The sequence below is a fragment of the Nerophis ophidion genome, linkage group LG21 (genome assembly GCF_033978795.1).
Source record: "Nerophis ophidion isolate RoL-2023_Sa linkage group LG21, RoL_Noph_v1.0, whole genome shotgun sequence".
Classification (NCBI taxonomy): domain Eukaryota; kingdom Metazoa; phylum Chordata; class Actinopteri; order Syngnathiformes; family Syngnathidae; genus Nerophis; species Nerophis ophidion.
Window position 1 is genome coordinate 11050657 of NC_084631.1, and position 20877 is coordinate 11071533.

The 20877-nt window shown below is 41.6% G+C and overlaps 1 protein-coding gene across 5 annotated transcripts in view; it reads right to left on the reverse strand.

The window, feature by feature from the left end:
* The window catches only part of gramd1a (GRAM domain containing 1A), a 121501-nt gene that overhangs the window by 50918 nt on the left and 49706 nt on the right, over positions 1-20877 (reverse strand). The gene's annotated exons all lie outside the window — the stretch shown is intronic.

Sequence of the window (20877 nt, forward strand, 5' to 3'; positions counted from 1 at the left end):
ATCGGATTTTAGCTGAGCTTGTGCTTCCCGTACAGCTGCCGTCGACTTCCCCGAGACACTGGGCGTCAACACCCGGCCGTGGACGTACACCTCCGACTATCAGGTACAGTTAAACTCACTAAAACACTAGCAACACAATAGAAAGATAAGGGATTTCCCAGAATTATCCTAGTAAATGTCTCTAAAAACATATGAATCCGTCTCAATGCAACGCGATTGCAATCACGTTTTTTTTATTTTTATTTTTTTTCTAGTCCGTCGCTATCAATATCCTCAAACACGAATCTTTCATCCTCGCGCAAATTAATGGGGAAATTGTCGTTTTCTTGGTCCGAAGAGCTGTTTTTCTTGGAGTCTCCCATTAAAATCAATGTGAATATATGAGGAGCCATCAACATGTGACGTCATCTTCTGCGACTTCCGGTAGAGGCAGGGCTTTTCTCCAGTTGCGAACTTTATCGTGGATGTTCTCTACTAAATCCTTTCAGCAAAAATATGGCAATATCGCGAAATGATCAAGTATGACACATAGAATGGACCTTTAAAGGCCTACTGAAATGAGATTTTCTTATTTAATTGGGGATAGCAGGTCCATTCTATGTGTCATACTTGATCATTTAGCGATATTGCCATATTTTTGCTGAAAGGATTTAGTAGAGAACATCGACAATAAAGTTTGCAAATTTGGTGCTGATAAAAAAGCCTTGCCTTTACCGGAAGTCGCAGACGATGACTTAACAAGTGTGAGGGCTCCTCACGTCCTCACATTGTTTACGATGTGAGCCTCCAGCAGCAAGAGCTATTCGGCCCGAGAAAACGACAATTTCCCCATTAATTTGAGCGAGGATGAAAGATTTGTGGATGATGATATTGATAGCGAAGGACTAGAAAAAAAAAAAAAGTTAAAAAAAAAAAAGGCGATTGCATTGGGACGGATTCAGATGTTTTTAGACACATTTACTAGGATAATTCTGGGAAATCCCTTATCTTTCTATTGTGTTGCTAGTGTTTTAGTGAGATTAAATAGTACCTGATAGTTGGAGGGGTTTGTCCACGGGTGTCTTGAGGCCAGTGTCTGAGGGAAGTCACCGCAGATACAGGGACGGCGCAAACTCCACAGATCTCCGGTAAGAGGGGACTTTTTACCACAATTTTCTCACGGAAACCTGCCGTTTGACAAGTGGTCGGGAACCATGTTCGCTTGACCGCTCTGATCCATAGTAAAGCTTCACCTACGGGAATTTTAAACAAGGAATCACCGTGTGTTTGTGTGGCTAAAGGCTAAAAGCTTCCCACCTCCATCTTTCTACTTTGACTTCTCCATTATTAATTGAACAAATTGCAAAAGATTCAGCAACACAGATGTCCAGAATACTGTTTAATTGCACGATGAAAAGAGACGACTTTTAGCCGCAAGTGGTGCTGGGCTAATATGTCCTGACAGTCCGTGACGTCACGCACACGCGTCATCATTCCGCGACGTTTTCAACAAGAAACTCCGCGGGAAATTTAAAATTGCAATTTAGTAAACTAAACCGGCCGTATTGGCATGTGTTGCAATGTTAATATTTCATCATTGATATATAAACTATCAGACTGCGTGGTCGGTAGTAGTGGGTTTCAGTAGGCCTTTAATGCTGAGTGTCAGAGAAGTAGCCTGTAATTATACATTAAAAAAAAAAAAACAATTAGGATGGACACTTCTCTGTTCAAAGTGCTTAAAGCAAATGCATGCTTGGATGAGTTTGGTGTGGAAGAATCAGGCTGGGAACTTTAATGGACGCGAGCGAACACACAGCTGCAGACAATAGTTTCTTTCTAGTTCACTTCCTCTGGTTGTAATGGCAGCTGTCTCAATGTTTCCGTCAAGAGTGTGTGTCTGGGAACTGTAAGAATTGAGGCCGCATCAGGGAAACACGGGACATGACAAGTCCCGTTATTATAGCCAGGTAAAATTGTTACTAATAAGCTCAAGAGGAGGTCATATTGTGATTTTTTTTTTCTTCTACATTTCAAACACTTCCTTGTGCATGGTCTACATCAGTGGTTCTCAACCTTTTTTCAGCGATGTACCCCGTCAACATTTTTTTAATTCATGTACCCCCTAATCAGAGCAAATAATTTTTGGTTGAAAAAAAGAGATAAAGTAAAATACAGCACTATGTCATCAGTTTCTGATTTATCAAATTGTATAACAGTGCAAAATATTGCTCATTTGTAGTGGTCTTTCTTGAACTATTTGGAAAAAATATATATAAAAATAACTACAAACTTGTACAAGTGATTCAATTATAAATAACGATTTCTACACACAGAAGTAATCATCAACTTAAAGTGCCCTCTTTGGGGATTGTAATAAAGATTCATCTGGATTCATGAACTTAATTCTTAACATTTCTTCACAAAAACAGAAATCTTTAACATCGATATTTATGGAACATGTCCACAAAAAATCTAGCTGTCAACACTGAATATTGCATTGTTGCATTTCTTTTCACAGTTTATGAATTTACATTCATATTTTGTTGAAGTATTATTCAATAAATATATTCATAAATGATTTTTGAATGGCTGCTATTTTTCAATAAATATATTTATAAAGGATTTTTGAATTGTTGCTATTTTTCAATAAATATATTTATAAATGATTTTTGAATTGCTATTTTTCAATAAATATATTTATAAATGATTTTTGAATTGCTGCTATTTTTCAATAAATATATTTATAAATGATTTTTGAATTGCTGCTATTTTTCAATAAATATATTTATAAAGGATTTTTGAATTGTTGCTATTTTTCAATAAATATATTTATAAATGATTTTTGAATTGCTGCTATTTTTCAATAAATATATTTATAAAGGATTTTTGAATTGTTGCTATTTTTAGAATATTAAAAAAAAATCTCACGTACCCCTTGGCATACCTTCAAGTACCCCCAGGGGTACGCGTACCCCCATTTGAGAACCAATGGTCTACATCAGCGGTCCCCAAACACAAATGCCACCTCAGAAAACACTTGTCTTTCCAAGTACCACCGTAATGCCCCATTCATTCATTTTCTACCGCTTGTCCCTTTCAGGGTCACAGGGGGTGCTGGAAGGCAGCGTACACCCTGGACAAGTCGCCACCTCATCGCAGGGCCAACACAGATAGACAGACAACATTCACACACTAGGGCCAATTTTAGTGTTGCCAATCAACCTATCCCCAGGTGCATGTCTTTGGAGGTGGGAGGAAGCCGGAGTACCTGGAGGCAACCCAGGCAGTCACGAGGAAAACATAAAAACTCCACACAAAAAGCTCATAATGACCACCATTAAAATACAATAGCGTAGTAGGCCTAAGTATTCATAAAAAATTTAAAAAAAACAGGCAGAGATTTTATTGCTGTACATATCCTACTAAGTCAGACCTACACTGTTTCAATGTCCATTTCTCTGATGATGCAATTGTTGATGACTGAAGTGCTGATATCAACCAAACCCTCCTCATCCCACCCCCCAGATTGTAATTAATGTAAATAATTCAATGTATATACTCTGACGATTAACCTGTGTGATGACTGTATGATGCTGATAGTATATATTTGTACCATGAATTGATTTACGTGGACCCCGACTTAAACAAGTTGAAAAACTTATTCGGGTGTTACCATTTAGTGGTCAATTGTACGGAATATGTATTGAACTGTGCAATCTACTAATAATAGTTTCAATCAAGCAATCAATCAATCAAGAAGTATTTTTAAAAAAATGTCCACTGTAACATTACACAAAATTTGAACAGTAACACTATGAATATTTAATTAAAATGGAGCACGGTGTGAGAATCACTTAACTTTCGCCAGTCACTCGAGACACACCAATGAGCTTATTCATAGATCGGAAGTAGCCATTTGCTATACTTGTTACATCTTCGTTACATGGTACAATGGACATTAAAAAAAATTTGAAATGTAAATGTTAGACTACTTTCCATCTGCAGTCCCCGGCAGCTTTATAGTATTTACCAGTGTTTCCTAAACATTGTTAGGACGCGAGCGCCCCCGAGAAGGCCACCAAAAAAAAAACGTGTTTCTCACCTGTGATCTGTATGGCCGCAACGGTACTGATTTGTAATACACTTTTCCACCACTTGTGGCGGTAAGGACAACGTCAAACAAACAGAAGAAGTCTGGACCTTATGTCAATGAAGTCTGTTAAGCGGAAAAAAATACGACTTAAGTGGTGAAGTCGTATTTTAACTTTATTGACAAAACATATGTTATTATTAATATTTACGAATTTAGCTACAGTTTATTTATTTTATGTGTACATTTATTTTTCTTCAGTTTCTTTTAGTTATTTTTGTAATCAGGTTGACCTCCATCCATCCATCCATCCATCATCTTCCGCTTATCCGAGGTCGGGTCGCGGGGGCAACAGCCAAAGCAGGGAAGCCCAGACTTCCCTCTCCCCAGCCACTTCGTCTAGCTCTTCCCGGGGGATCCCGAGGCGTTCCCAGGCCAGCCGGGAGACATAGTCTTCCCAACGTGTCCTGGGTCTTCCCCGTGGCCTCCTACCGGTTGGACGTGCCCTAAACACCTCCCTAGGGAGGCGTTCGGGTGGCATCCTGACCAGATGCCCGAACCACCTCATCTGGCTCCTCTCGATGTGAAGGAGCAGCGGCTTTACTTTGAGTTCCTCCCGGATGGCAGAGCTTCTCACCCTATCTCTAAGGGAGAGCCCCGCCACACGGCAGAGGAAACTCATTTCGGCCGCTTGTACCCGTGATCTTATCCTTTCGGTCATGACCCAAAGCTCATGACCATAGGTGAGGATGGGAACGTAGATCGACCGGTAAATTGAGAGCTTTGCCTTCCGGCTCAGCTCCTTCTTCACCACAATGGATCGGTACAACGTCCGCATTACTGAATACGCCGCACCGATCCGCCTGTCGATCTCACGATCCACTCTTCCCCCACTCGTGAACAAGACTCCTAGGTACTTGAACTCCTCCACTTGGGGCAGGGTCTCCTCCCCAACCCGGAGATGGCATTCCACCCTTTTCCGGGCGAGAACCATGGACTCGGACTTGGAGGTGCTGATTCTCATTCCGGTCGCTTCACACTCGGCTGCGAACCGATCCAGCTGACCTAAGCCTTGATAATAGTCATTGTGATTAACACATGCTTTCATACGATTTGACAAGGTGTGTCCTGTTCAAATGCAAGTAGGTTACACTACAATTATTTGATATGATTAGAACCAAGAGGAAAAGCACTAATTCGGTATTAAGATTTGAGTGGGCCCTGAGGTCAAAAAGGTAAAGAAACCTTGGTATATAGTATACTATCAAACTGCCGGACACAATCCCATCGCAAGGAAACAAGCCTCGAGCTCCCACTAATTTAGCGTTATTGTGAGTTGTATTTTTCATGAAGTTATTATAACTGTGTTTATCTGCCACACATGGACGGCGGGTACTTGAAAACAACTGAGGCCATGTTCACACGACACAGAGTTTCACAAATCCATATTCGGGGTTTAAAAGGTCTCCTGTGGTTTCGAAACAGTCTCTGGTCTACACACAAACGCATACACTTGCTGTCATGCACATCTGGTCAAATTAGATGCCTGGAAAAAAGCAGCCACAGCTGACTTGGTGGCATTACACCTCTGTTATTATAATGTCTATTTTGATATACAATGACATGCACATTATCTGTAAAACCAGCCTGCACTTACACAGACAGCTGGGAACATTATGAATCTTTTCTTAGTGCTTAAAGCAGTGTTTTTCAACCACTAGTGTGCCGTGAGATACAGTCTGATGTGCCGTGGCTAATTATGTAATTTCAGTTAGTTGGGTTAAAAATATTTGTTGCAAACCAGTAGTTATAATCCGCAAATGTGACGATGTTGAGTGTCTGTGCTGTCTAAAGCTCGGCAGAGTAACCGTGTAATACTCTTCCATATCAGTGGGTAGCAGCAGGCAGCTAATTGTTTCGTAGATGTCGGGAACATGGTTTGTCGTGGTCACAATATGCAGGTAAAAAGGTATCTAACACTTAAACCAAAAAGAAACAAAAGGCTAGTGCTGCTAAGAAAAAGCATTGAAGCTTAGGAATGGCTATGCAAAATGAAATTAAAACTGAACTGGCTGCAAAGTAACAAAAACAGAATGCTGGACAACAGCAAAGACTTACAGCGTGTGGAGCAGACGGCGTCCACAAAGTACATCCATACATGACAAGACAATCAACAATGTCCCCAGAAACAAGGATAGCGTTCGCACAACTTAAATAGTCTTGATTGCGAAAACAAAGCCGGTGCGGTGAATAGCGTTTAAGGAAGACATGACACTGCTCCAGGAAAATACAAACAAAAGAGGAAAAGCCACTAAAAAAGGAGCGCAATATTTAAAACAATACACACAGGAAAACACCCCAAAAACTAAATAAGTCACGGCATGGTGTGACAGGTCGTGACAGTACACCTACTTTGAAACAAGAGCTATAGTGATGCATGGTTGGTTATGGTTTGAATTCATATCCAATAATTGCGAGAATGATATTTTATTTTCAATATCTGCTACTGAGTTTCATTTTTTTAGGTTTTTTGCTGGTGGTGTGCCTCAGATGTTTTTCAATGAAAAAATGTTCCTTGGTTTAGAAAAGGTTGAAAAACACTGGCGTAAAAAAAAAATTAAACCCAACACTCGGGGACTTGTAACACGTTAAATCAGTAACATGGTGATATATTACATGTACAGTGAAGTGTACATTATTTCTGAAATAGGAGCCAAAAATCTCTTCAAAAGTTAAGTGCCTAAAGCGATCGGATCATTGCAAAATTCTCGTGGAATTATAATGCATTTAATCATCAATATAGCAATATAATATATATAATTGTCTTTAACAGGAGGAAGTTATATCATGTTTTTTTTAGATGCTCCGGCGCGTTTTACGCTCTTCCCGTTAACACGAATGGAACCAACACATAAGTAAATACCTTGATGATTTATGTTGTTAAATATGGATTAAAAACGATGAACTAATGTTGCACCTTTCTTTTGACACCAAGCAAAAAGTCTTGAGGTCCGACAAAGCCCATTTTGCACACCAAATCTGATTGTTTATATGTCAGTCAAAACGCTCTAAAGGGCTTCAAATCTTATCTTTTGGCATCAGATTCAGGCCACATCAGGTGGAGGTCCAGGAATCTGATATTTTCAAATGGGACTTCGACCTAAACGCAATGCGACCTGAATGTGACTTTTCGTCATCTTTTGGCGAGCTACCCCATTTGTGCGCGCAGTTGCTATTTCATCACGACATCCGGTTTCGCTGTTTAAAGGCCTACTGAAACCCACTACTACCCACCACGCAATCTGATATGATGAAATATTAACATTGCAACACGTGCCAATACGGCCTTTTTAGTTTACTAAATTGCAATTTTTAATTTCCCTGGACTTTTTTCTTGAAATCATCGCATAATGATGACGTGTACGCATGACGTCACGGGCTGTTATGAATATGAGCGCTGCGTACACACACAGCTAAAAGTCGTCTGCTTTAACGGCATAATTACACAGTATTTTGGACATCTGTGTTGCTGAATCTTTTGCAATTAGTTCAATTAATATTGGAGAAGTCAAAGTAGAAAGGCGGAGTTGGGAAGCTTTAGCCTTTAGCCACACAAACACACGGTGATTCCTTGTTTAAAATTCACGGAGGTGAAACTTTAGTATGGATCACAGCGGACATGGATCCGGACTACATGTCAACCAGCAGGTTTCGGTGAGAAAATTGTGGTTAAAAAGTCGCCTCTTACCGGATATCAGCTGCCGTCGACTTCCCCGAGACACTGCGCGTCAACACCCGGCCGTGGACGTACACTTCCGACTATCAGGTACAGTTAAACTAACAAAAACACTAGCAACACAATAGAAAGATAATGGATTTCCCAGAATTATCCTAGTAAATGTCTCTAAAAACACATGAATCCGTCTCAATGCAACGCGACTGCAATCGCATTTTTTTTTAAACTTTTTTTTTTCTAGTCCGTCGCTATCAAAATCGTCAAACTCAAATATTTCATCCTCGCTCAAATTAATGGAGAAATTGTCGTTTTCTCGGTCTGAATAGCTGTTTTTGTTGGAGGCTCCCATTAAAATCAATGTGAATATATGAGGAGCCCTCAACATGTGACGTCATCGTCTGCGACTTCCGGTAGAGGCAGGGCTTTTCTCCAGTTGCGAACTTTATCGTGGATGTTCTCTACTAAATCCTTTCAGCAAATATATGGCAATATCGCGAAATGATCAAGTATGACACATAGAATGGACCTGCTATCCCCGTTTAAATAAGAAAATCTCATTTCAGTAGGCCTTAAAGACAACTGAATCATCAGTGCATCACTTGTTAATAGTGAAGTGAAGTGAATTATATTTATATAGCGCTTTTCTCTAGTGACTCAAAGCGCTTTACATGGTGAAACCCAATATCTAAGTTACATTTAAACCAGTGTGGGTGGCACTGGGAGCAGGTGGGTAAAGTGTCTTGCCCAAGGACACAACGGAAGCGGGAATCGAACCTGCAACCCTCAAGTTGCTGGCACAGCCGCTCTACCAACCGAGCTAGTGCACAAATGATAGGCTGTATGTATCCATCCATCCATTTATTACCGCTTATTCCCTTGGGGGTCGCTGGAGCCTATCTCAGCTACAATCGGGTCGGAAGGCGGCGTACACCCTGGAAAAGTCGCCACCTCATCGCAGGGCCAACACAGATAGACAGACAACATTCACTCTCACATTCACACACTAGGGCCGATTTAGTGTTGCCAATCAACCTATCCCCAGGTGCATGTCTTTGGAGGTGTGTGGAAGCCGGAGTACCCGGAGGGAACCCACGCAGAGGACATGCAAACTCCACACAGAACGTTCCAGAGCAATATATGAATATATATTTTGATTCCGAAGAAATATCCATTGTTGAAGGACCAGAATTGACCCTGTGGCGCGTTTGCTTACATGTAAGATGGAAAATAAAGCAAAAGTTTATCCACACTGATGTGGATGTAAAAAAAAAAGAAAAACACTAATTTTTAAGGTGTTGCGACTTATGTAATTTTTTAGTTGGGGCCTGTGTGCATTTACAGAGGAGTCTAATAAAAAAAAAATCACATTTTACTTGCAGTGTAAACTATCAGATGGAAAAAATTAAATCTAAAAAAAAAAAAAAAATCAGATTTGGGCCACTTCAGCCTGAAGTGTAAACAGTCTTTGATGCGTCTTTTTTGTCAGTGTTGAGTGAAAATAGCAGCATTTTTACGTTCATACATAAGAGCGAGTCCTCTTATAGCGGCAGTGTTGTTGAGCTTTGCAAATGACAGCGCACAACCGTGGCTTCATCAGAGGAGTCCAAGTCTCCGTTTGTGCCGTGTACATGCATAGACTTTTGCAACTCCTTAACTTAGCCAGAGTTTGCTCAGGTCTGCGATTTTAAGGACAAAAATATGCATTTACGTGTGGACAAGAGGCATAAACAGAGAGATAAGTATGCATTTGACATTTCTTATCAATAAAAATGATCATCATTATTATCTGTGACATGCACTCAACAAAGTCAGAAAACATTTCCTCTTTGGCAACTCTATCCTGTAGCCACGCCCCCTCGGGTAATATACTTCCGGTGCTGTGATCTCTGTTTACAAATCAGTCACGTCAAAAATTTACCTTCTCACTGGTGACTAATAAACACTCTATAATTACACCTGGTTTGGAACTAGGAATGGGCGATATATCGAATATACTCGTATATTCGATATATATAATCTCCTTGGACATATCATCGCTCATCAATGCGGACTGGACACTGGCCGAGAGTGGAGTCAGCTGTCTTGGTTGCTTTGTTGGGTCTGCTCCTGTCTCTGGCCATCCTCCCTCCACCCTAGCGGACGATGGCGTGAAACACCGCAGAGGCCACCACAGTGGATATGTTTCTTTTACTTTTTATTCATAGTTGTATGTAGAAGTGTCTGGTTGTATCTGCTACTTTAATGTCTTTGATGTCCTATGTGTTCTTTGATGTTTGATGTTTCCCCCTTACACACATGTAAGAGGGATGTGTACTATGGCTATGAGTTGTTGTTTTTTTCCCTTGGCCTCAGTCTGCACCCCCTCTCCAGGGCCCAGGCTAAGACCGATTTTTTTATTTTATTTGAATCTTCTATTTTTTTCTCCCCCCCCCCCCGTTTACCTGTATCTCATCTTTTTTTTTGTAAGTGGCGCTGGAAGCCGGCAGACCCGTCAGCGATCCTGTTCTGTCTCCCTTTAATGTTTGTCTGATCTTGAATGGGATTGTGCTGAAAATTGTAATTTTCCTGAAGGAACTCTCCTGACGGAATAAATAAAGTACTATCTAATCTAATATCACGGGTTTGTCTCTGTGCGATGTAGGAAATGACTATACTTGTGAGTATTCGAGTATACGTTCTCACACGGTTGTTTTTAGCTGCGGGCATTACACTACAGGCTTTTCTCACTCTTAATTGTCTCTCCTCACAGAGATATAAAACAAACGCACATCGTTAGATACATAGTATACTGTCGCTCGTGCAAAGTCGGACGCTCCCGCGAAGCAGAGAGGTAGCGGCATGGGTAAAGTTAGCTTTGGCAAATTGTGCAAGCGGAGCGGTGCGAGTGGTAATACGACAGAGAGAAGGTGTGAATCTGGTAACAAATGGAAGAAGAAGAATTAATTCCCAAGAAAAACAGCACGTGGTCCATCGTCTGGAGGTGGTTTGGCTTCAAGTGGGAAGATATTGAACAGACAACTGTTATATGTAAAGTATGTGGCAAAAGCGTTGCTACAAAAAGTAGCACCACTACTAATTTGTAGCATCATTTGAAAAGTCACCCGCTAGAGAATAGGAGTGCTTGAAACTCCACATGTCAACATCTCCGGCCAACATCACACCCAACAAAATGCCGAAGCAACCAGCACTGACTCAATTGAGCCTGGCATCTTCCATTCCCTCCCCCCACCGCGAAATGTCATATAAACATTAGAAAGGAATCATGCATGTTGCACCAGGTTTTACTCATAACAATGCCCAAGTTACGTCCAATGTCTTCAGAATAGCAAAACGCCATTTGGAAATATGCAAACTAAGGGTCTAGACACACCCAAAAATAAAAATGAGCATTCCAAAACATTTCCAATTGTAAAACACATGAAATAGACACCAAGTTTACATTTGTAGCTCATCTGTTTCAAATGTTACAGACAAAAGCTATTGCAAGTGGCGGCCATATTTGATTGGCCTCTGTGGCGTCCCCAAAGGTCACCGACGCGGGCGCCCTAGCTAAATCCTTCAAGTATGCCCTGAGTTCCACCTGTGCCAAATTTGGCGCTTTTAGACTATAAGGCAGAAAGGAAATGTCACCACAAGCATGGAAAACACTCAATGTAAACAAAATAGTAAAATCAAATTGTATACTTGAAAATGAAGGTGCAAAAATAAGGAATATGTAAGAAATTATTAATAAAGTGTAAGAAAATAGTGCAGAGTGTGTAAATGTAAACAGACCCATGAATAACTCTTTTCTGCAGGATTAGTTCAAGGAATTTACGGGATTTCGGTCTGACTACGGTCCGTTTTAAAATATCCCCCCCCAAAAAACATATTCGCAAGGTGGCTTTTCCTCTTTTATCCACATTTTCTGCATTTTTACTTTCTCTTCTCACTCCAAGCAAATAATCAACCGCAACCAAACGTGATAGTTGATACTGTTAACTGATTGGCTGTCAGCGTGTCACTCCCACTGATCAGTGATCACTTCCTGTGCTAACAGAGGGCGAAGGCCTTGGTCCACGCAACTTCCGGTTTCTTACGGCAAAGAAACAAAACATATGTGGAATGTTTTACCGAGCACATTTTTACTGCTATTAATTACATGACTATCACGATATGTATTGATATCGTTTAGCCCCGTGTGCAAAAACAGTGACTTTACGATGTCTTTATTTGCTCATAATCTCACAAGTTATTGATTTTGGAAGTTTTTTCTCATTCTATCTTTTTACGGTAATTTCCAATTTTTAACATATCTTAAATACGCCTTCTTAGTTTAAAATAGTAGATCTAATATCAAACATTGCTTATTAGTATCAGATGGTAATATTTGGGCCTTTGTCTTTGGTTGCACATTTCCTTCCTTCCTTCCAGCAAGTCCACCTGGCCCAAGTCCAGTGTCCAATCCCTGCACTCTAAATCTGCGACTGTCCTGCTGGATTAGAGTCCACATAGTAATCCAGCCTGGCCAAGCAATGGGCCCGCAGAGATCTTGCCTCGGTGTTTTGCCTGCAACGCCGGGTCCGTGAGGGCGGAAGGATAGGTTGCGTCAACAACAAGCGCTTCTTCTTGCCAAAGCCACATTTTCCTACATCAGGCTAAGTGAAACGGAGGTTAATGCAGAAGCAACTATTTATTTATTCCCCAACTAAAAAAAAAAGTACAGGTAGCATTTACTTCCTGTTTTTAGATTTTCCTGGAGCAGAAAAAGGCCATAAATCGGGTTTGTAATGCATTTGCCAGACTTTCAGTGGAAATTTGAGCGTGACAATATCAGTGTAAGAAGAGCACAGCGTAACAAATATGTTGAAATCCAAAGAATAACAGCAGCCAGAGAAGTGCCTAGTTAGTATATCACCATTGAAACACAGCAGCACAACCACTGCTAGGTAGTTGTTTATAATAATGAGGTACAAACTGTCCATGAAATCTAAAAGAATGCATAAGAGGAGGGGGTGACGCTCGGCTTGCTCGCATCAGCCAGAACGTCCTTTGATTGGACAAGCATGACATCATCAGACGAGAGGGCGGCCCTTATTGGCTGAGGGTGATGTCATGATTCAAGGGACGAGCCCCGCCTCCATCTGGTCTGCTGCGACTGTCAGCCGCTATACGTTTTTGCTGTCGCTTGACAAGTTGACAGTGTAAATAACCGCCTTGTTTTGACTTGCCGTCTGTGCCGAGGCCTCCGTTTCGCTCCTAGCAGGCGCAATCATAAGTAAGGCACGGAGAATATCTGGATTGGTTCTGCAACGTGAGGACTGCAGGAAAAGATCCTCCGGACTCTGGTCGCTCTCAGCTGTTTTGACTTACGCATCAACACAGAATACCCATGAACCTGTCACACTTGATGCTGACTGTGCACATTGTGCTTTGTTCTGACCCGGCGGACCCTGCGCGCATAACAGGCGCCAAGGACTTGGGACGAAATAGCACAAAAGAAGAGGGGTTTAGAGGTCGAACCCACGTTGCGGGGGGGAAAAGTGTGATGATAACTATAGAGGGGTCAGTACAATACGTAAATAGGTCAACATCGGAATGTACAACCAAGTGTACATGAGGCGAGACTCACATCCCAGACACACGCAGTGACCTCTCTCTCTTTCACACATGCACTGTGCACAATAATATTTTAAATGACACTGAAAGCCTTTGTTCCCTTAGTAAAGAATGTCACTCCAAACATTGCCCTTACAATTCATTAAGCCTATAGGATGGCCACGGCTTTTCCCTACAACAGATTGTTCCAATTGCTACGAGGTTTGTGCAGTATCGCGGTACTGATAAAGTTGAAGTTAAATGGGAACATTATCACAATTTCAGAAGGGTTAAAACCAATAAAAATCAGTTCTTGTGTCCAGTGGCTTATTTAATTTTTTGAAGTTTTTTCAAAATTTTACATCTCCCGGAATATCCCTAAAGCTTTAAAGTGCTTGATCTTCGCTATTTGTGATGCCACTGTCCATTTCCCTGTGACGTCACATAGCGATTCCAATACAAACAATGGCGAATAGCACAGCAAGATATAGCGACATTAGCTCGGATTCAGACTCGGATTTCAGCGGCTTAAGCAATTCAACAGATTACGCATGTATTGAAACAGATGGTTGGAGTATGGAGGCAGATAGAGAAAACGAAATTGAAGAAGAAACTGAAGCTATTGAGCGAATAGCTATTGACGCTAATGGCCATGCATGTCTGTCTTAGCATCGCCGGTAAAATGTGCAGACCAACCGATCCGGACTTTCGCTTTGACACTGGATCAACTTAAATCCGTCGTATGGCAAGTGTTTCGCATTAAATATGGGTGGAAGGAAACGCTGGATGCAAATACAACTACAAATGTACATACAGGTAGCCTAAATAGCATGTTAGCATCGATTAGCTGGCAGTCATGCCGCGACCAAATATGTCTGATTAGCACATAAGTCAATAACATCAACAAAACTCACCTTTGTGATTTATTTGACTTTATTGTTGGGAATGCATCTGCTTTGAGTGTAGCAGGATATTTAGGCATTCTTGCCATCTCTGTCGTAGCATCGCCGGTAAAAACCAAACGAGGGACTTTCGCATCTCTTGACACAGGAGCAACTTAAATCCGTCGATTGGTAAGTGTTTTTTTGGCATTAAATGTGGATGGAGGGAAAGGCCGGATGTAAATATAGCTACAAATGAGGCATAATGCTGCAATATGTACACACACCTAGCCTAAATAGCATGTTAGCATCGATTAGCATGCCGTGCAAATCGATGCATATTCTACGTAAATCGACTTGAATCCGTCCCTGATCGTGTTGTTACACCCTCCGGCAACACACCGACGAGGCATGATGTCTCCAGGGTACCGGCAAACAGTCGAAAAAACGGAAAATAACAGCTGATTTGACTCGATGCGTGTGATGTGGTCGGGAAAAATGGCGTTGACGACCGATGTGACGTCACGTTCTGACGTCGTCGCTCAGGGAGCGATAAACAGAAAGGCATTTAATTCGCCAAAATTCACCCATTTAGAGTTCGGAAATCGGTTAAAAAAATATATGGTCTTTTTTCTGCAACATCAAGGTATATATTGACGCTTACATAGGTCTGGTGATAATGTTCCCCTTTAAAGTTATCAGCTCAGTGGCCTTGTGGTTAGAGTGTCCGCCCTGAGACTGGGAGGTCGTGAGTTCAAACCCTGGCCGAGGCATACCAAAAACTACAAAAAATAGGACCCATTGCCTCCATGCTTGGCACTCAGCATCAAGGGTTGGAATTGGGGGTTAAATTACCAAATGATTCCAGAGCGCGGCGCACGCTGCTGCTTACTGCTCCCCTCACCTCCCAGGAAGTGAACATGGGGATGGGTCAAATGCAGAGGACACATTTTTACCACACCCAGTGTGTGTGTGACATTTGTTGGGACTTTAGCTTTAATTTAACAGCATGGAGACAGAAAAGAGAGAATGAACATGTTTTGGCCTTAAAACTAACTATAAAGGTGCAGCTAAAAAACAGAGCTAGTTAGCAGGGCTTTAGCTCCATCTTAATCACTAACCCTCGCCTTCATGGAGAAAAATAAAGTAGGTTTCTTGCAAGTATCATCCCTGCAGGATGAGGAATAGCTAAACATGCTTCACTACACACCATAGGAGGATACAATATATACAAATATTGACTAACGATACCAAGTACAAGAGTCTATACTACAATGATTGCATCGATATTTTCCATTACCACAACGTCCTTTGTCTTTGGTTTATAACAGGGGTGTCAAACTCAAATACAGAGTGGGACAAATTTTAAAACTGACCAAAGCCGCGGGCCAAGGTTGAACAAATTAACCTTTTAAGAGGGACCCAAACAAGTTTTGCAATGAATTTTGAAGAAGCAAGGCTTAAATAGGGCAGCACGGTGGTTAGTGCATCTGCCCCACAATACGAAGGTCCTGAGTAATCCTGAGTTCAATCCCGGGCTCGGGATCTTTCTGTGTGGATTTTGCATGTTCTTCCCAGGACTGCGTGGGTTCCCTCCGGGTATTTGGACTTCCTCTCATGGAACAGGCAAAGCTTATATAACGTAATAGTGCAAAATCAACTTTCAAAAAACACCAGTGGTATATTAAATAAAATTTAATTTAAAAAATTAATGCCTCTTTTCTATTTGCAGCCTTCTGATGTAAATATCAACATTAACTTTTTCCATTGGCTAATAAATTCAAAAATAAAACAAATATGAGGTGGGCGGGGTTTGGTAGTAGCGGGGGATGTACATTGTAGCGTTCTGGAAGACTTAGTGCTGCAAGGGGTTCTGGGTATTTGTTATGTTGTGTTTATGTTGTGTTACAGTGCGGGTGTTCTCCCGAAATGTGTTTTGTCATTCTTGTTTGGTGTGGGTTCACAGTGTGGCGCATATTTGTAACAAGGTTAAAGTTTTTTATATGGCCACCCTCAGTGTGACCTGTATGGCTGTTGACCTAGTACGTGTTTGTGAAAGCCGCATATATTATGTGACTTGGCCAACACGCTGTTTATATGGAGGAAAAGAGGACGTGACGACATGTTGTAGAGGACGCTAAAGGCAGGGTCTTTAAGGCACGCTCCCAATATTGTTGTCCGGGTGGAAATTGGGAGAATAGTTGCCCAGGGAGATTTTCGGGAAGGGCACTAAACTTCGGGAGTCTCCTGAGAAAATCGGGAGGGTCGGCATGTATGAGTATTAGCGGTGAATGTGGTGTCACCAGCGGGCCAGCTCTAATGTTAATTTGATATTGCGTCAAGGGCCAAATGAAATTAAACGGCGGGCCAAAATTGGCCCGCGGGCCAGAGTTTGACACCCATGGTTTATAACATCAGGAAATAGGTAACTAAACTGAGCAGAACTTTAAATATGACAAATGTATGACCCTGTAACTACTTAGTATTGGATCCATACCCAAATCTGTAGTATCACCCAAAATTTAAATAAAGTATAGAAGTGTATATAGACCATGTAAAACAGGCAGTAAACAGATATTACCAATAAATGAAATGAAGGACATTATTAATCCATCATCCATCCATCCATTTTCTACCGCTTGTCCCTTTTGGGACCGTGGGGGGTACTGGAGCCTATCTCAGCTGCATTCAGGCGAAGGGGGGGGGGGGGTACACCTTGGATAAGTCCGATTTTTTTTGGCCCATGTGTGACTTTTCTTGGATTTTTCTCATTACATCTTTTTACGGTAATTTCCAATTTTTAACATTGTTTATGTATGCCTTCTTAGTTTAAAATAGTAGACCTGATATCCATCCATCCCTTTTCTACCGCTTCTCCCTCTTTTGGGGTCGCGGGTGGTGCTGGAGCCTATCTCAGCTGCAAGCGGGGTACACTTTCGACAAGTCGCCACCTCATTGCAGGGCCAACACAGAAAGACAGACAACATTCACACTCACACACAAGGGCCAATTTTTAGTGTTGCCGGAGGAAGCCGGAGTACCCGTCAGGGAACCCACGCAGTCACGGAGAGAACATGCAAACGCCACACAGAAAGATCCCGAGCCCGGGATTGAACTCAGGACTACTCAGGACCTTTGTATTGTGAGGCAAATGCACTAACCCCTTTTTCCACCGTGCTACCCTATTATCAAACAGTGCTTATTAGTATCAGATGGTAATATAAGGCCTTTGTCTTTGATTGGTTGTAGGGCTGGGCGATATATCGCGGGTTTGTCTCTGTGCGATACAGACAATGACTATATCGTGATATTGGAGTATACGTTCTCACGCAGTTGCTTTTAGCTGCTGGCATTACACTACAGGCTCTTCCCACTCTTTCTTGTCGCTCCTTCTCACAGACAGCAAGCGCACCTTCTTACACATGTCACGTCATACGTCACATACGTGTACGCCCTCGCGGAGCAAAGAGGTAGCAGCATGGGTAACGTTAGCTGTGGTAATACGAGAGAAAGAAGGTGCCAATCTGGAAACAAATAAAGGAAGAATTAATTGCTAAGAAAAACCGCAGAGGGTCCATCGTCTGGCGATGGTTTGGATTCAAGTGGGAATATGTTGAACAGACAACCGTAATTTGTCAAGTGTGGGGAAAATGGCGTTGCTACCAAAAGTAGCATTACTGCTAATATGAAGCATCATTTGAAAAGTCACCTGCTAGAGAATGAAGAGTGTTTGAAACTCCGCATGTCAACATCTCCATTTGGTGCCACACCAACAAAATGCAGAGGCAAACATTTCCAGATCAAAACGGTATGAAAAAAAAAAAGTCAACAACAAAAGAAAATAATGTCCGCAGTAACCTACCACACAGCAAAGGACGAACACTATTTGATTTCCTATTATGCAGCTCATTTTTATTTGACACTTATTGAAATACCATGAATTGATTGACGTAGACCCCGACTTAAACAAGTTGAAAAACTTATTCGGGTGTTACCATTTAGTGGTCAATTGTACGGAATATGTACTGAACTGTGCAATCTACTAATAAAAGTATCAATCAATCAATCAAATTGTGTGACATCATGCACAAAAGTGCACTTTATTTGTTTTAAACTGTTTTAGTGGCATTCTGTACAACAGTAATTTGTCAAGTGTGGGGCAAAAACGTTGCTACCAAAAGTAGCATTACTGCTAATATGAAGCATCATTTGAAAAGTCACCTGCTAGAGAATGAAGAGTGTTTGAAACTCCGCATATCAACATCTCCATTCGGTGCAACACCAACAAAATGCCGAAGCAAACATTTCCATATCAACGCCGTATGAAAAAAAAGTCAACAACAAAAGAAGATAATGTCCGCAGTAACCGACCACACAGCAAAGGACGAACACTATTTGATTTCCTATTATGCAGCTCATTTTATTTGACACTTATTGAAATATCTTGTGTGACATCATGCACAAAAGTGCACTTTATTTGTTTTAAACTGTTGTAGCTGCGTTCTGTACAAAATGTGCACTTTAATTTAGTGTTGTTTTGATATGCTATCTTAATGACATCATGCACAAAGGTGCACTAATAGCTTTTTTTAAAATGTCTCTGACAATCTTGCACTTTCTGTTTTGAAATTACATGGATGTTTGTTCCACTGCTTAATAACTGTTTAATAAATACAGTTTTGGTCAATTGACTTAGTTGTGATTTCCTTCTCTGCATGAAAGTTTAAAGTGAGCATTTATTAATGCAGTATGAACAAGAATGTTTTAATATAGACACATAGACTGATCATACCGGTGTGATTATATGTATAAAGTGTTAATTCAAAGCTTAGGCAAAATATCAAGATATATATTGTGTATCACGATATGGCCTAAAATATCGAGATATCAAAAAAAGGCCACATCGCCCAGCCCTAAGTGGTTGCACATTTTCCTCCCTCCTTCCAGCAAATCCACCTGGCCCAAGTCCAGTGTCCAATCCCTGCACTCTAAATATGCGACTGTCCTGCTGGATTAGAGTCCACAGAGTAATCCAGCCTGACCAAGCAATGGGCCCGCAGAGATCTTGCCTCTGTGTTTCGCCCGGTCTGCTTAATCTGCTTTCCTATTGCGCTGCAACACCGGGTCCATGAGGGCGGAAGGAGAGGTTGTGTCAACGACAAGCGCTTCTTCCTGCCAAAGCCACATTTATAACTAAGTAAAACGAAAGTTAATGCAGAAGTAACTTCTGATTTTTCCCCCTAAATAAAAAGTACAGGTAGCATCTACTTCCTGTTTTTTTCTATTTTATGGAGCAGAGAAAAAGGCCATGTCGGTTTTGTTATGCACTTGCAAGACTTTCAGTGGAAAGTAAGAGTGACAATGTTTTTTCTATTTTACGGGAGCAGAAAAAGGCCATAAGTTGGTTTTGTTATGTACTTGCAAGACTTTCAGTGGAAAGTAAGCGTGATAATGTCAGTCTAAAAACACAGCGTAACAAATATGATGAAATCCAAACACTAACAGCAGTCACAGAAGTGCCGAGTTAGTATACCACCATTGAAACGCAGCAGCACAACCACAACCACAACCCTGCCGTCATCAGAGGAGTCCAAGTCTCCGTTTGTGCCGTGTATATGCACAAGCTGTGTGGAGAGTTTTGGAACTCCTTTCCTTAGCCAGAGTTTGCTATTCTGGCAATTCTGAATGTTTAATATCCAACCCAGGCCTTTTTTTGTGTGTGGAAATAAATCGTATGTGTGATTCGTCCTCAATGTGAACCCTCCTGTGATGTGGTCCGATTCCTCAAAAAGCGATAAGCGTCATAATTATTCGCCAAAATAGACGGTTACAAAACGAATAGTGGACAACGGAGCAGAAAACAGGTGAAAATTGTGTTTTTGGAACTCCTGTCGCAGACTGCTCGCCCAGACTCGTGCTTAAAGCAGACATCCAAGCACAGTATCCCGTAAAACTGCCTCTTCTTTTTTTAACCTTCTACGCACAATAATTCGGTTCAGAAAGAGTTGACTTTGATAGTGCAGCATCCTTGAAATTGCCAAAAATGCGCCAGTACTGAGACCGTGGAAGTCATGCGTACTTCTGTAAACACTGCAGTGCGTGCGACGTCATGATGGTCATGCCCGCATGCGGGTCAGATTGCTTTCGCATTAGAAATCGCATTTATTTTGTAATGTGTACGGCCACTAAAAAGATCGAATTTGACAAAAAAAATCCAAATTCGGCAAACCTGACCCAACAGTGTGAACGTAGCCCTATTAACCCATTTCGGAAGTTGTCTATCGGGCATGTTCACTGTCTTATTTCATGCATAAATTCTTCTTTAATCGAAAAAAGAAACAAATGTTTTCACTGGATCGGTTCGCAGCCGAGTGTGAAGCGACCGGAATGAGAATCAGCACCTCCAAGTCCGAGTCCATGGTTCTCGCCCGGAAAAGGGTGGAATGCCATCTCCGGGTTGGGGAGGAGACCCTGCCCCAAGTGGAGGAGTTCAAGTACCTAGGAGTCTTGTTCACGAGTGAGGGAAGAGTGGATCGTGAGATCGGCAGGCGGATCGGTGCGGCGTCTTCAGTAATGCGGACGTTGTACCGATCCGTTGTGCTGAAGAAGCA